The 18070-nt window shown below is 39.8% G+C and overlaps 1 protein-coding gene and 2 long non-coding RNA genes across 4 annotated transcripts in view; all 3 read right to left on the bottom strand.

Annotated features, from left to right (window-relative positions):
• LOC311305794 (uncharacterized protein) overlaps nt 1-18070 on the bottom strand; it is a 1216100-nt gene that overhangs the window by 879139 nt on the left and 318891 nt on the right. The window lies entirely within an intron of this gene.
• On the bottom strand, nt 8786-12463 carry LOC311306064. 2 transcript variants are annotated; one of them, XR_014630128.1, is made up of 4 exons: nt 11599-12463; nt 9994-11311; nt 8973-9900; nt 8786-8851 (listed from the first exon to the last, which is right to left on the bottom strand). It is a non-coding gene; the product is annotated as an uncharacterized lncRNA (long non-coding RNA). The 2 variants fall into 2 exon arrangements; XR_014630127.1 differs by having other exon boundaries at nt 8973-11311.
• On the bottom strand, nt 13654-17254 carry LOC311306103. The gene is made up of 3 exons (XR_014630138.1): nt 17061-17254; nt 13930-14116; nt 13654-13802 (listed from the first exon to the last, which is right to left on the bottom strand). It is a non-coding gene; the product is annotated as an uncharacterized lncRNA (long non-coding RNA).

The following is an 18070-nucleotide window of genomic DNA, read 5'->3' as shown; positions in this document are numbered from 1 at the left end:
TGTGTTACTGGAATGAGTTTCATAAGGTTCTCAGGAACTGAGTTTTATTGTTTTAATAAACTGAGACTTATTGTTTAATTCAGTCAAGTTCAATCATATACACCACTGTAGACAAATAATACAACAATATAATGCAATGTAAACACACAACATACCTTTTATTAGATGATGGTGTTTTCTCACTGAAGTTTGGTCCTCCTCCTTCTTTAGACCGATCACTCTTCAGAGACTCAGAGCTGGACACATGTGAGCCTGATCTTACACTGATGACACAAAGAACAGAGAGAAAACACTTTAGTAAAGGAGGATCAACTGTGTGTGAAACACATCTGTGTCTTTATCTAATCCTCCACAGAAATACACACACTCACACAATTCACTGTTTTATAGTTAACTACTATTTTATTTTTCTGGCTCACATTAGTTTAACGATTTCTTTAATATATATGAGAGAGATTTAATATGTTAAAAAATACTTCACTCTAATTTATGAGAACATTTCAAGTTTTTGTTTATTGACAGAAATAGAGAGCAGAAATTTGAATTAAATTAAGTGTATAGTTGTTTCCTAATGTCTGTCAATAATTGTATGATCTAAAAACTGAAGTCATTTATTTGGAGTAATTCAGCGTCTAGAAGGTTATTAACAAATTATTAACTGTGATATTTTCTATAGAGCAAACAGGCCTTTATAGACAATGTCAGAGTTAATTTAAGAAGTTAAAAATAGAAATTGTGCAAAGCATGTGCAAATATGCTTAAAGTTGTGTTATTGACAGGGAAACACAAAGTCCAGTCGAGTTTAAACTGATGAAAACAGACGCAGTCTTACCTGTGTTTCTCTGAGAGACTCATCTGAGAGAGAGAGTCCTTTCCTCTTTCCTCTGACATACTGCAGCTAAACTGACACTGAAAACTGATCAGCACTGGTTTCTGAAAACACCCAATCCTTCAGCATCACCTGGAAATGACACCATTTTACACAGATGAAGAACATCTTATTTAAGACAATAATGAAGAATGCTGAGTTATCATCAACAACAGCAACAGCAAAAACAATCTATAAAATAAAGTGAGTTACAGACAAATATATTGCCATGTAAAATAACCGAAAGGTCTTAATCATTTCTGATTGTTTAATGAGTTTAACTGACTCTAAATATTAATTCATTGGGGAACAGAAATTGTGTTTAAAACTTTGAGTGGGAAAATTGAAGCTGATTTGTTATATTCTCTATTACAGTTTATCACAATCGTATTTACCCAATCTTTACGTACGCTTTGCGTTTTACCCCTCAGCGTAGGGGGCGTTTTACCCCACAAGCTATGAGTTTTTAAAAAAATGTTTAATTTTTTAAATATAATTATATTCCTTATAAATAATATATGATCTCAAACTACAGACTTCACTATTCATCTATCATACATCACTGCGATATCCTGCAGAACAACATTCTCTTAAACACTTATTTACTAATATCTGAAAATTATAGCATTTACCCTGTAATCCTCTTCTCTTCAAATATGTCGCTGGTGTCAGCTTATCCATAGAGATTTGTATATCCCCGTTATCAACGTAGTGCATAGCAACAGTAAAAACCTATATTGACTACTTTTAGTGGTTATTTTGGGAAAAACAGGTGGGGGGCGTTTTACCCCAGGGGGGCGTTTTCCCCCACTCTACCCTAACAGGTTTGGGTATCAGGGCTCTCATTTATAAAACTGTGCGTATAGGATCCTTACTAAAAGTGTACGTGCGCCCGAAAGCCAAAAATGGCGTACGCCAAAAAATATTCAGACTTATAAAACCGTTCGTCCATTATCGATTATATTTAATCTAAGTGTTTATATCAGAAGTAAAACATATTTTAAATCATTATTTTATTTATTTAAACTGTTATTGTGAACATGCACTGTATTTATGATTATGACTCATAAGATTTGCGGTTTTCCTTCATCTGCGTTAGATATAGGCTAATGCGTCAGTTTCACTAAACGGCCCAGCGCGCTCGCTGGCGCGGACATGTAGGAATGGATGGATGTTTGCTTCATGTGACAGGCTTGGTGAGTGAAATTATAGTTGTATTATCTTTCTGTATATGTATAATTTTCTTAAAATGCTCTGTCTAAAAGCGACCAAAACGACATTTAACTCCAGCTCACCATCGGTTCGCCAAACTGCTCCGTCTCCAACACGTTCGTACACATGGGTCACAGTTTGCGTGCAGGTGCGCACATTTTCCCGTCAAGTTTGTTTTTATAAATCACAGCTTATGCGTCGGAAGTGTCGTCCGCCTCTCTCAGGGCCTGTTCTGTGCGACGCAGCGGTGATAAACGAGGATCAGATGCTTTTACTTTCGTTTTCCTCTTCTTCCTGTGTTTTACAGGAGGGTTTGGAACAGCTGAACAGTTGCACATATATCTCTAAATCCTGTTTAAAACCTCTTAAATAGACATTTCAACAGTGCATCTGTTATATTCCCTGTTTCTGGACTATTATCTAAGATGCTGGATGTTGTAAATGACTGACATCCTGAGGTTTGTATTTATACATTAAATCCTTTTGTTTTGTATTAGGACACAAATGATTCATAATTCAAAAATAGAGTTGGATATGGCCAAAAATATCATCATAATTTGTTTGTTCACAATTAAACTCCACAGAGTAAGCTACCTTTTAATTTAGGGCCCACATTTATTTTTTATTTTTCTTCCTAAAGTGTGTTTTATTATATTTTTCTGGATTCTATGTTTTATGATTGAATACAAATGTAGCATCAAATATGATGTGTTTTGAAATTAATAAAAACTATAATTTTAAATGTAATCAGACAGTTTCAGTGTGTGTTTGACAGTAGTTTTTCTCAGATGAAACGAGGGAAAGCTTGTGAAGTGACTCTGAAGAGCAGCTCTGGAGATGAAGATCATGTGGAGTGTCCTCATACAGTGAGACTGTGTGTGTGTGTGTGTGTGTGTGTGTGTGTGTGTGTGTGTGTGTGTGTGTGTGTGTGTGTGTGCAGATGCTGAAAACACAGAGAGCCTCATACCTGTTTGAGTTTGTTTAGGAGACTGTTGTCATGTTGATTTATACTGTGTGATAGGCTGTTAGATTAATCCATTTAGACAATCAGCCATAGTTTCATTAAAACATATATAATTCTTTTAAATTATGTAGATCCCCTTTGTGCAGCTGCAGCGGAGAGCCCAGAGAGCCCAGCCGAGGAGTGGACGAGGCTGGCGATAGTGACGACTGCTCAGCTGGAGACGGCTCATCCGGACAATCCCACAGGCAAAAAGCTCAAGAAGAGAGCACAGCTATCTGCTGGATCAGGTGCTGGGAGGATGGCGAGAAGAGGCATGTAAACGAGCATTGGAGTGCAGCCGACAGCAGTGGCTCATGGGAAAACACCACTGGGAGACAGGCGTTCCCTCATTACTGGGCGGCCAACAAAAAGCTCAAGAAGAGAGCACAGCTATGGAAGGTGTTGTGAGATCTGATATTATCTCATCTCCTGATTAGCCTCTTTCTAACCTAAGTTATCAAGAATAGCCTTGTGCTGTCAGGTCAGTTTCTTAGGATTAAATCCCCTGAGCTTGTCTAGCATATATCAGCGTGCCTAGGAATATTATACTCCCAACGTGTCACAATACATGTATACAAGTTCTAACCTATAGAACCAAAGTTATGCTTACCTTCCAGCAGAATCTGGTCCAAAGGTGTTCTTTGAAGAATAGAAGTCTTATTCCCTATTCCTATTATGCTCTGGTATGATATTTATATAGCTATTTTGTGATGAGCTGAGATATACAATAACGATACTTAACTTTATAAAATAAAATTTATTTATACAAAAGATTAAGACACTGGTTATACAATACAGTAGGTTTGTAGCAAATCAACAAACGGTTACAGGTTATAACACATCCAGCTCTATCCTATTCCAGGGCGGTCATGTGAATGGATTCACAAAAAGCTAAATACCTATTCTATGATTTAACAGAATTAATTAACTTGTCCTCCTTGGAGTATAACAAGTATAAGATACCACAGAGCAATATCAAGTCAACGAGTACAAGTATAACTGAAGATGGGCTATATTCTCTTCAGGGCTTCAACGACATCAAGATCAAAAAGAAAAAAGCCTCGATTGATACAAAAGCAGTCATATATATAGGAACATTTTGGTTACATCAGTTCCTGTGCCTACGCTGGGGTTTTCCCCTAAGAAGTAAACCATGTGACTAATAAATCACTTGACAATGTAAAAAACATGTGACATCCCTAAATCATGAAACAATGTGACTTTCAGTACTTCATTGTATTAACTCCTGGGAATTGTGTCCAATTTATGTTTACCCCAAGTGTGCATTCATATCACCATTCTTTCTTCCTTTCCTTCCCTTCCATCTCGGGAACCTGTGTGTGTGTGTTCTAGCGTATAGGTCCGGAAATGGAGATGTATTAGTTAGTGCATTATAAACAGCACTTTCCCCTGCAAAGGGCAAGGGGAAATTCACTTCCCAAAAGGCAGGCACCACATAGTCTATCCCAGTGTGTCACTGACTGTGTTGCACTTGGCAGAAAACACAGTAAATAGACAATGTCGGAAGTTCAGTTTTTTCCTTTTTTTTCTAAGCCTGAGGTAGTCGTGCTTCTACGGCTGCTGTCTCCTCTGTTACGGCCTCTACTGCGTCCTCATCTGGCTCCAGTGTCCAAAGGACGAGACAGAGTTAGATGACAAGCTTAGTGAGAACACCAATTGGCCCTGTCAAACAAAGCAAAGTGGATGAGGAGTTATCTAAAATGATTGCACTGGATTTTCAACCTTTTTCAATCGTCAGTGACACTGGATTTAGAAGATTCTAGAAGGTAATTGATCCATCATACATTTTACCGAACCGAAAGACTATATCAAACACTCTGATGCCACAGCTCTACAGCAGAATTAAAGAAGAGGTGAAGGTGAAAGTCAGCAATGCCTCTGCTGTGTGTCTGACGACTGATACCTGGACGTCTCGAACAACTACAAGTTTTATGGCAGTCACTTGTCATTTTATCGATGAACATTTTACTCTTTTATCACCTCTTCTTGACTGCTTTTCATTCACTGACCGACATACTGCTGACAACCTGGCAGCCGAACTTAAAAAGATGTGTGAAGAGTGGGAATCTCAAACAAAGTGGTTGCTTGTGTGACTGACAATGCCAGCAACATGAAAGCAGCTTTCCGGAAAGCTGAATGGAAGCACTTGCCATGCTTTGCCCACACATTAAATCTGATTGTGAGGGAAAGCTTAAACCACATTCAAGGGACAGTGACACAAGTCAAGAGTGTTGATGAGTTTGTCTATCTATGTTTGTTCATGTTTATGCATGTTCATGGTATGAAGCAGAGGTGCTATCAGCATCTGGATGTGGTGGACCAGTACCTCTCCCTAACCCTGACCCTAACCTGACCCTAACCCTAACCCTAACTCTAGCTGCACATTGACCTCTGGGTCCAGATGTTGGTGACCACAGGTGTTAAATCATTATGGCTACTCTGACAAGGTGAACTCAGATCCTGGAAATGATGAGCACTGTGTCATAATCACTAGTCTAACACACACCAGTGTATGGATGTATGCAGAACACATGCAAACGTAAATGTCTACAACACACTCTTTTTTCTGGTTAAGTTAGGAGTTATTGTAAAGAGTTTCATGTCATTGTGGGAGAATCTGCACCAGTGGCTGAGCCAGAAGGGTGTCCCAGTGTGGAGAAACCGCATCAGCGTTTGTTGAATTATTGTTATTCTTACCATAAATTAAATCACGTGATAGTATTCATAACTTGAATTGACAGTTAATTTATTTAGTTTGCAAATAAAGTCTTTATCCATTCTCCTCTACCTGGCGAACTGCTGTTTAGGTGAGCGCATTTACGTTTACATTTATTAATTTAGCAGACGCTTTTTATCCAGAGCGACTTACAAATGAGGAATACAACAAGCACTTTGTCTCGAGAGAAAGCAGTAAGAGAAGTGCTAGCAATACATGGTGTCAGTCATTGTCTGGAACAGTGAAAGCAAGGAGAGCACTTTCTGTGAAGATGTTTGTTGTTATTTTAACAGTCGTGAGGAGAATGCAGTTAAAGAGTTTCAGAATCAGTATACACAGTTTCTAGAGGACGTTATCGTGTGTGGAGGCCTCGTATCCATAGTGTGGTCTCACTTAAGACAAGCCTCACTGCTTTCAAACCTATTTTATTTATCTGACCTCCTCTCAGAGGGTAAAATAATATCTGTTCTGTTGAGTACAAGGTCTTGTTATTTTTTTTAAGTTTTTTTTTTTATGAATGTCAATATTTTTGTGAGTTGTTTAATAATTCCAAATTGGTTCAATTCATGAATGTGTTGTTTTGTAATATTACATTTAATATAAATGTCTTTTAACATCTACATTTTGTCATTTTATTTGTAGGCCTACTAAAAAAAAAAAAAAAAAAAAAAAAAAAAAAGTTATATCTGAATACAGAAAATTTATTTATTTTATAACAGCATATAACCTATACACTATATTATCAGAGCATATATGTTCATACATCATTTATATAGAGCATATATGTTCATACCGATACATGGCAACTGCTCAGAATCACCGTCATTTAGAAATAAGATCACGTGGGTGTTTGAATCGAGATCACAATCTTTTAACAAGTAATTGTGCCGCTCTATCATATAGTAGACAAACAAAACTGAAATTGAAGTCATTATTCACTAAAAATCTTTCCCTCTGCTGCAGCATTTAAATGTCATTCTCCATTCTGCATAAAACTGCAAAAAGCAATAGCTAAACTGACACTGAAAACTGATCAGCACTGCTTTCTGGAAACACTCAATCCTTCAGCATCACCTGGAAACGACACCATTTTACACAGATGAAGAACATCTTATTTAAACAATTGCAAAAAGCAATAGCGTTTTGCAATCAGTGTTGTCCTGTGAAAAAGCAACCTGTCTTAGCACGCTGTTTTAGAATCTAAGCGCAGATGCAATTGGAAGTTTTGGCTGCACTTGTGGCTGGTCCCTCTTTATAACCACAGTAGGGCTGCTTCTACCTGATCTGCACTCACATCCAGTCTTAAAACATATCTCTTTTCATTGTCTTTTATTATGCTGTTTTGTTCTTCTCTGCTTTCTTTTATTTGTTATCTTATAGTCTTTTATTTTGTGTTGTACAGCACTTTGGTCTGCCTTGTTGCTGTCATTAAATGGTGTAGAAAATCCTGCTGTGATCTGATTGGCTGACTGAGTCTTGATAAAGAGCACCTGTGCCCTTACTAATTATGTTTCAGTCTCCTCTTGTTTGAACCAAAAAGCTGTCGTTCAGACATGGCTTGTGTGGAATTGTTGCGTTGTTGACCATGTAAGTTTCCTTTTTTGATTGTTTGTTTAGTTTAAAGGATTATGTGTGTTTGATATGATATATTGAATTCTAGTTATGTTTAGTAGCTCTTCAGTGTTATACTCATTTGATTGTTAAAGCTGATTTCAGATGTATGATTGAAGACTTGCAATTATGTTTGTATTTATTAATGGTTTTGTTTATGGGTTTTAGAAACCCACAATTACCATCACTGCCATCTGTGAAATGTCTACTCCTATATGTCACCACAAATAAACTGGGAAAAGTACTTGATGACTGAATGAGTTTTAATGGACCCACCATTCCAGTAGCAACAGCCAAATCAGCCTAGAATTTCTGCTAAATTTCTACATGGTCCTTCGAGCCGGAGAGGCTACTGGAATGGAGACTGAGGATGACTGTGTGAAACCTAAACGTTCATCAAGGATTGTAAAACCTCCAAAATGGCACTGTTGGAAACTCAGAATCGAAGACCAGGAGACTTTGGGATCATGTTCAAGAAGTTATTCTTTATTGAGGACTTCGCGTTGACGTGGCTGCAGTTCTTCCAAAGTCTGACTAAGTGGACGTTCTCATACAGTTTATATACATTTAGGGGCACATACCAAAACTTTGTGATGAGACAGGTTTAGGAACCTGTTCGAGACTGAGAGTGCTGCCCATCCTAATCCACTCAGCATATCTATTCAAATGCTGAGACCCGAGTACAGGACTGGCAGGACTCTCTTGCTAAAACACAAGCTCCAAGAGCCATTAACAGTTTCAGTAAAACAGGATTGACCGGAGTCTTTTGCTAGAAAACTCTGATAATAATAATTTATACCTAACCTTAACATGCTAAATTCAATGTAAACCTAAATTAAACATTTTAATAAATTTGTAATACAACCTTCTTGAACGTGATCCCAAAGTCTCCTGGTCTTCGATTCTGAGTTTCCAACATAGTGAATATTTGGACAAAATATGTGATATGTTAGATCATGCTAGCAGTATGAATCTGGAAACTTACTTAATGGGTGACTTCAATATAGATTGGAATTCTTCTGACTGTCCTAGGAAAATCTAATTAATGAGCACAGCAACAGCATGTGGATTATCACAGGTAATTAATAAACCAACTAGAATATGTATAAAAAGGGATGGCACTCGATCAGCTTCCTGTATCGACCACATGTTTATAAATAGACAAGTTTGCTCAAATTGCTTATCAGTGCCAGTTGGTTTTAGTGACCACAATCTTATTGCAATTGTAAGGAAAATAAAAGTTCCTAAATTGGGTCCAAAAGTAATAATGAAAAGGTAATTTAGAAGATTCAATCATTTACAATATGAAGATGATGTCAGAAACACAAATTGGTCAGAGGTAATTCTATAGGTTGTCCAGCTCTGCATAGAACTTGTTTTTCAAGCTGATATTAGTAATTCTGTGGAAATCTGCAGCAATCTGAAAGCAAGCATTCAAACAAATAACATACAAAAATGTTAAACAAGAAAATAAAAGTAACAGACACACATAAACACACAAAAAAAAATGGAATTTAACAGACAGCAACTGAGAAAATGACCTGAGATTCCAAACGAAGTGCAGGCCACTTTTCCAAAAAGTCCTTCACTGGTTGTGATGGGTTATCTACAACGATCTGTTTGCGACACAGCACAAATGTACTTTGCATGAGTCTCTCTATCAGCCCAAGACTTCTCTCTGTCTTAGACACTTCCTCAACTATTTGCAATCTTTGTTGTTCCAAGCTTTCAGCACTCTCTCCTTTTGGAAAATTTGGTAGGTAGTTTACCTCAGCTCGACGAGCTCTTTTGATGCTGGATTATTTTGGCTTCTCTTCCCCGAGTTAACAGCCACCTCGTCACCGCCAGATCTGCTGAGTTTTGTGCGATAGTTGCCCATTTTAAACTTTAAACTTGTCTTCCAGCCATACCATCCACAGTGACTTCCTGGTTCTGTGAGGCAGGGGTGCTTAGAAATAAGAGCCTCAGCTGCTTTAGCTACTTGTTTGTTGCTGGGGTAAGCCCTAAAGCTGTGCATTGCCTTGGCCATATTTTCTAGAATATCGTGTTTTTGGCCTTTTGTTAATTGTAAAATTTTTCCACTGTTTTGATAGGCCGTATTTCCACCATTTAGGCTGTGCTCGACATCGTATGAAAATTGAGGAACTGGGAACACATCAGGCCAACTCTGCAGGCGTCTTGGGGCATTAGGCAGTATATCTGTGTCTGGAGTTGCAGCTGAACCGGCATCAGTCTCAGATCGGTGTAGTTTCAATACAGTTCTGAAATGTCTGTTTGAAAGCAGAGTTGCCCCCCAAAGTCTGGGTCTTCATATTGGAGGCTGAAATCAAAATCAAGACAAGGTCTGAATGTCTCTTTAATCACTGTGATCAACTCTTCTACTGTACTTGGGCGTGTAGAAAGGGTCATCTTGTGGGCGATGTCAGGAGCAATGTAAACTCTCAGTAAAAGTTTCTGTGATTCCGCCATCTAGGAGACAAAAACAACAAGGTAAAAGACAAGTTAAAAATATAGTTTAGAACAAGATGGACATGGATTTCCAAACAATGTAGAAATCTTTACTTTATTGTAAAGGTAGAAATCGCTTTGGCGTCAACAGCAACTGGCCCTCTATGCTGTAGGCAGAAAGGGGGGCTGTGTCACTCAAATCTGTTACTGTTTTAATAGATATATCACCTAAACACAGATTAAAGGCTCTTATGTGTTCAATATAATGGGACTTGTGCATAGGAAGGCCACATGATCGTTCACAAGGAGGATTGACTCAGTTTTACAAAACTGAGGTAACCCTGCTTCAAAACCAGCAGGAAAATATTTCCCAGTAGAAATGGTGAATCGAGATGCACAGTATATAGTGCTACTATCAGTCTTCTGTTTAATATACTGTATTGCCACTTCAGGTAGTGTTGAAACTAAAACAGATGTCACAGTTGATGCCTGCAAATGTGGTTTGAAGAATGCTTGCGCACTTAGATGGTAAGCCATCATATGCTGGTGTCTGCTTGCCAGTGTCTTCAGCACATTTTTAAAGTTCTGTGTATCGTGCACAACCCGTTTGAAGAAGCGGTGTTTGCCTTCAAAACGCATGGTCCATAAATGTACAAGAGGTCCAAAACATCTGATCAGCTCTGGGTAATGTTCGACGTAGTGATGCTTTGGGCGAAGCTTAAAATCTGGAAATACTTCAAGAAGAATTTGCCTGTGGTCCCTAATTTTACTCTGTAGATACTGAATCATCTCTTCAGTAAATGTTGGAGACAGCACTAACTCCACCATGTCTTTCAATTCCATTAACACTGCCCATCTCCCTCTGGTACAACATTGCTAACCATAAATGGAAGTAGCCGAAGTAATGCAGTATTTTCATGACCATTACCACCTATTGTAATGTTTGTGGTATAAGTTTTGGAAATTGGCTTTGGTCTATCAACCTTATCTGTATGCTGATATGGGAATGATTCAATTTTCCTATTCAAATAATCAAGCGTGAGGTGTTTCATTTTCTGAATGCATACTTGACTGGCACAATACCTTCAAGGAGGTCATGGAGAATATCAGGGGGGAAACCAGTGATTGGATGAAAATACTGCAGCTTTTGTTTTAACACACAGTCCCCTTTCACACCACAATTACTTTCCCAATTTCTACTGGAGACATTCTGGACATGCAGATCATGAGTTACCTTAGTTCTCAGACTGAATTCACCCTCAGCAACATTTGCTTTCAACGCAACTTCAACAGAAACTCCAGCCTTGCTGCTGTGAAACAAGTTCTCATTACCCACTTCTAGACTAACTTGTTGTTTCTTATGTCCTGCAGTTTCTTTAGACCTTCTGTTGCTTTCATCGCCTCCTTTTCCCTTTTCCTCCAAAGCTAGACTCTAAAAATAATCAGAAGTTTAATGTGTTAACATGTTATTTCCCCTCTACACTGTTCATTACGGCACAAAGGGCTTTTACACTGTTGAATACGACACGGTGTGCTGAGGATTAGCACATGAGCAGTGCGCTTGTCTGTAAATGTGACAGTGATGAAACTTAGCCAAACACTGAATAAAGTTGTATTAACTATAAACATTGTGTTAATTCTAATTAACATAAACAATTGTTCAAGCATCCGATTTTCAGACAGTGCTTCTGTAAATTGTTCCATGCTTGCACTACTTACCACATCTTTGCCTTCTGTCTCAAAACACTGTTTTGCTGACTCAAAATCTCCTCCTTTACTCTTCTCCCCCAAACCCTGGGGGCTGTGAACATTCAGCAGTTTCAAGCATCAACAATTCTTCAAGCATCAAATCTTCGGACATTGCTTCTGTAGATCGTTGCATGCTTGATGTATGAACCACGACGTCTCTCCCTTGTGCTTCAGAAGACTGATTTGCTGACTCAGAATCATAAATGATGCCGAGATAACACGTTGTCCTCTGTATTTTATGTGCAAATGGCCATGATCATCACTGAGCAACTTTGCTGCCAGCTCATCTGGTTCCAGCCGACTGTTGACTTGCACATCCAGCAACTCATGAAGCACAACATCTTCTATTACAAAAGTGCTCATTTGATCACTCTTGTCCTGTACAGTGACAGCTGCACGAATAACTGACATCCCTCTTGCTGTTTTGCAGTATGCTGCACATTGTGGACATCTTGTCATCAATGTCTGGAAATTGACCGCAGGCAAAGGATGCCGCTTCGGACTTTGGTATCCCGCTTTGACCTCTGCCGTCACAACTTCTCCCTCTTTGACTTTAAAACGGTTAATTACTTACGCAACATTGCTTGATACATCAGGCACAACTGTTATAGAAGACTGTTTAGTAGTAGACAAACAAGTGCAACCATCAAACTGTCGAATAGATGCATTCTTGATTGTGTACCACTTCCCTGTTTCAAGCATATCTCCTCCCCAGACAGTCAATGACAAACCACAGGTTTGATCTGCCACATCATAAGACCTTCTTTGCAATCTTTGATTGTTGCCGGTCATTGCCTGAGTGTCCTCATCCAACTGGAGCACTTTGATTGTGACATTCACCTAAAATACAAAATACAAGGCAAAGAATTGTTACACTAACCAACAATCTCTTTTCTTGGCAGCAATAACATGATGTTACACCACACACACATGAATCCAACAAACTAAACTTTATCTAAGTTACTTAAACTAAACTTTATCTACTATTATCATAAAGGACTGTTTAACAACCACACTTAAAACATTCTAATAATATTTTCTATATATACCAAAACAAACGCCATCTTTACAATCAGAACTGCCAATCAATAGTGATTCTAACAGCAGCACATCCTGCCACATGACCAGAATGATGCATACCGTCTTCACCACCACTATTTACAGATTAATGTAGTTAATAGCGCTGTGCAATATGGACAAAAATAGATCTATCACAACTTTTTGATCAATATTGCAAAACAATTTTTAATACACCTAAAATAGCTTTATTGCCAATATTTGTAGCCACCATACCTTTTCATAAATTAAATGTGACATCATTGGTTATTTCTTTATACTTTTTAAACTTTTTTCATATGTTGTCCAGTACGCAAATGCTTGTATTATAGGTTTGGAAGAATCTTTTTCACATCTTTTGCATAATCTCGCACACGACACAATGTTCTACGCGACACTCATAGTAAAAGAAGTTCAACTTTTAAAAAACGTGCCCCTACACCTGCATCTCGAAAACAGCTTCTGTGTGAATGGCCTAATACTCAATACTTTGTTTTGCTGCAGTGATCATTTGAAAAGACTTGCAAATTACATAATTCTGACACATCATCTCTCCTGAATCCAAAGTATTCAACATATATTTAAAAATGTGTTGGTCCTTATCCTGCCCTGAATTCACCTTCCCTGTTTCTGTGCTTTCTTCTGCCTGTTTCACACAAACTCAGTGCATATGTGATACAGCAGTAGCACACACTCATGTGCTTTCCCATATGCCACATCTGCAGTGCACAAATAATCTATGTAATCCGCTGTATATCACAAATACAACATTTACTTATTTTTATTTCAAATCCAAAAGTTATAAAATGGCTTATCAGCATTGCTATTCTCTTTGTACACACTTTTTCATAGATGTCACATTTAAACACACAACATGTGAATAATCAATTCATTACTTTATACTTGTATAGTAACACTTTAGATTTATATATTACAAAGCTTACGCAAGTGGCAAAACATTTCTCCAGTCTTCTACAACCTCACGTGAACGGTTATCGAAGGCAAACTCCAGCCGAAGCACACGTGTCACGGAGGATGAACCGTTTACGATGATGTCAACCTCTCCTTTCTTCTGCCGTGAAGGGGACAAACCCACCTCACACAGCCTTACAGGACTCCTACAAAAATAACAAAGCACAACTTCCATTAAGATTATCATACATAGACAAACATGCAACTAATAATTATTCATGAAAAAAACAAAAAAAACATTCCGCTTTAACCTATCACACTTTTTACAATTACCTGTCTTTCTGGGCTTTGACAAATATGTGATGCTTTTGTACGTCAAAGATAACAACACGACTATTTCTTCCTGCCTCCTGTAAAACGGCAGTGAAATATTTGGCCGATTTGCTCCTTCAGTAACATTCGACACATCATGAAGGTTTCCTCCGACCTGATATTTTGCTCTTTTCTCCATTGTTAATTTCTGGAAAAAACAACAACAGCACCCATTCAAGTGCAGCAATTTCTTGAATAATAGGTTCATTATTATTATATATTTAGATAATTTATTGTTATTTACAAGACAATATACACCAATTTTCATAATCATTGCAAAATAATAAACTCTTTCTCTGTCAGATGAATTCGCCTGAAAGACGAAAATCATAAGCCGCGTTTCCACCGAAATTACCCGGAACAATGTGTCCCAGGAACTTTTTTTCCCCCAGATCTGTTGCTGTCTGCGTTTCCACCGTGATTTAAAGTACCGTGATGATTAGGCAAATAGCCCGGTGACGTAGGACTGCACGCTACTTTACAGTTCCCGCTGGATTTCATCCTCTGAATTTAAGCTTAAAGGGATACTTCACCGATTAGCATTAAGCTTTGTATCTGTAGAAAACCTGTAGTATTTTCGAATCACCGTGCTTCACTCCCTTATGTCCCCCTGAGACGAGAGATTTATGTATTTTTTGTCTGAAAAAAACTTCCGATCAAAAATCATCATTTTGCGTCATCGGAGGCTTTTTTGGCCAGAGGTGAGAGACTACAGCCAGTAGTAGGAGCTAGTTCCGCATGTTCTCCACCCGCCCATAGGGGGTGGGATCTCACTCACAGAATGTACAAATAGTGTCAGCCATCTTTTTTTTTTTTTTTTTTAAGCTAAGCTAACAGGCTCTTGCTCTGTGGAGAAAGCTGAGTGGTGGGGGTGACCGTACGTCCTCTTTTTCCTGGACATGGTCTGGCCGGGATTTCGAAATCGGCTTTTGCTTTCTACAGCCGCCATTCTTTATGTTAACATGCACACCTTTTGTTTCAATTGGACTGAATTCATTGCGATTGGTGAATCTGAATGTAGTGTTTACATGAACGCTAAACAAGTGATCGGTTGATGTGCGTTTTAAGAAAATTTAAGAAAGTTCCTGTGTTTTCGTCTCGGTCGGGATCCGTGTGAAGCAGAATGCATGACCTGCAAAGCTGGCAAGTACGTGTCAGTGTCAAATATTGAAAATGTAACGAGGTTCGTTTGTTATGGGAAGAAGGAGGCGGGAACCGGCGAACATTTAAAGACTTAAATGACTTAAATAAAACAAATACAAAACGAAAGTAAAAGACAATTGAGCCCCTCACGGACGACTGCTGTCACATCAAATAAGACATAAACATCTCTCTCGATCTCCACTGTCGTTTCTCCTCTTTTGCTTCCGCTCCTCCATGAGAGATACGAGACTGGTGCTTCTCACAGTTGTTGCTAATCAGTAATCATGCCACCGGCCTCACGCCGTTCTCCCACGGCCCTAGCCTCGTCCTGCTCGCCACAGTAAACATGATGAATGGCGACTGTAGAACGCAAAAGCCGAATCACGGACATTTTTGGCGATCTCAAAATCGTCCCCCAGGGCAGCATGGCAGTTTCTTGGAAGAGCTTGATGTGCTACTCTCATCCTTCCCTGAGGACGGTCCTCCTCTCATAGTTCTTGGAGACTTCAACATCCACCTAGAAAAACCTCAGGCTGCTGATTTCCACACTCTGCTTGCCTCATTCGACCTCAAACGAGTATCTACTGCAGCTACTCACAAATCAGGTAATAAATTGGACTTTATCTACACACGCTACTGCTCCACTGACCATACACTGGTCACTCCACTGCACACCTCAGATCACTTCCTCCTCACACTCAACCTCAGCCTGCCTCAGAACACAACACACACTCCTCCACAGGTCATCTGCCTCGGAACACAACACACACTCCTCCACAGGTCATCTGCCTCAGAACACAACACACACTCCTCCACAGGTCATCTGCCTCAGAACACAACACACACTCCTCCACAGGTCATCTGCCTCAGAACACAACACAGGTCACCTGCCTCGGAACACAACACACACTCCTCCACAGGTCATCTGCCTCAGAACACAACACACACTCCTCCACAGGTCATCTGCCTCAGAACACAACACACACTCCTCCACAGGTCATCTGCCTCAGAACACAACACACACTCCTCCACAGGTCACCTGCCTCAGAACACAACACACACTCCTCCACAGGTCATCTGCCTCAGAACACAACACACACTCCTCCACAGGTCATCTGCCTCGGAACACAACACACACTCCTCCACAGGTCATCTGCCTCAGAACACAACACACACTCCTCCACAGGTCATCTGCCTCAGAACACAACACACACTCCTCCACAGGTCACCTGCCTCAGAACACAACACACACTCCTCCACAGGTCACCTGCCTCAGAACACAACACACACTCCTCCACAGGTCACCTGCCTCAGAACACAACACACACTCCTCCACAGGTCACCTGCCTCAGAACACAACACACACTCCTCCACAGGTCATCTGCCTCAGAACACAACACACACTCCTCCACAGGTCATCTGCCTCAGAAGACAACACACACTCCTCCACAGGTCATCTGCCTCAGAGCACAACACACACTGCTCCACAGGTTATCTGCCTCAGAACACAACACACACTCCTCCACAGGTCATCTGCCTCAGAACACAACACACACTCCTCCACAGGTCATCTGCCTCAGAACACAACACACACTCCTCCACAGGTCACCTGCCTCAGAACACAACACACACTGCTCCACAGGTCACCTGCCTCAGAACACAACACACACTCCTCCACAGGTCACCTTTTGGCGAAACCTACGCTCACTCTCACCCTCTCGCCTATCCTCTCTGGTCTCATCCACACTTCCTCCACCTGATCAGCTTTCAACACTAGATACTAACAGTGCAACTGATAATCTTTTCTCCACTTATATTATCACATATATCCACAAATTGTAATAATTGTAATCTTTAATTATAAAAAAGTGCAAAAAATAATGGACTGGGGCCTACTCGTCCAGCCATTCCAGGTCTAAGCCTTCCCCGCGGAACGACTTTCGACTCACCCCATAGTCAAACTTGAGTTCCCGGTCGACGGGGATGTCCTCCAAAGCCTTGAAAAGGACGACTTCACGCTCTTCCCCATCTGATGTCATTGTGCAGCACATTGGTTTAAGATTTGCCAACTTACTTGAGTGATTAATACGTCGCCCAAATGTGTCTGCATGGGGGTGACAGTGGCACGGGAAGGTTTGTGCATCAATACAGAGGCTTTTGGTTCCTGATTTTTTTTAAAACAAGTACCCTGCCTCATCTCTCAGGTCCTCCATCATTGCCCTCCCTTCAGATGCTGTGATTATATGGCCATGATAATCACAGACTATATCGTTTTTTGCAAAATTTCGGGTTGCCACCACTCATGTAATTAGGAAAACATTACATTTTGAGTTACTGAACATACTTTACATGCAGACAAAAAAAAAACAGGATTTAATTCTACTTCTTGGTGCAGTAAATGGCTGTTAAAAGGTAAACTTTTCACTTAAAAAAAAAATGTTCTGCCCATAAAAATTACTGACATTTTTTCTTACCGAAACCTTTTGGTGGACCAAAGTCCTTAACAGCAAGGCCTGTCCAGGTCTGCTTAGCCACACAGCACTGGATAAAAGGATCTGTTTCAACCCTCTGTTTAGAGGGTGGCCTCCACAGCTTTGCAATATCATCTGGTGTTGGGCAATTGGTCTTCCACCCCTCCTGACCAATCACCCTTGCCACTTTAGCTGCAGAAGGCTTGCGGAGACTGAAATAACCTGAAAGACGGAATGACAAGACTTTACTCATGCAAGTAATTTGTCACTGTGAATGAATGGGTGAATGGGTGCCAATGCTGTATTGATGGATTTGGAGACTTACCAAGTAGATGTTCTTTTCTTTGCCCATACTGTGAGAGGCGCCACTTATCATAATATAACTTGTCTCCTGCAAACCCACGGTCCATCCGCTGCCTCTTAGTTGGAGGCTGGCCCTCCAGTGAAACAGGAAATGTTTCCAAAAAATCAGAAAAAGAATGGCGCAT

This window comes from Rutilus rutilus (genome assembly GCF_951802725.1).
Source record: "Rutilus rutilus genome assembly, chromosome: 1".
Taxonomy (NCBI): Eukaryota; Metazoa; Chordata; class Actinopteri; order Cypriniformes; family Leuciscidae; genus Rutilus; species Rutilus rutilus.
This window is presented reverse-complemented; position numbering and strand designations above follow the sequence as displayed.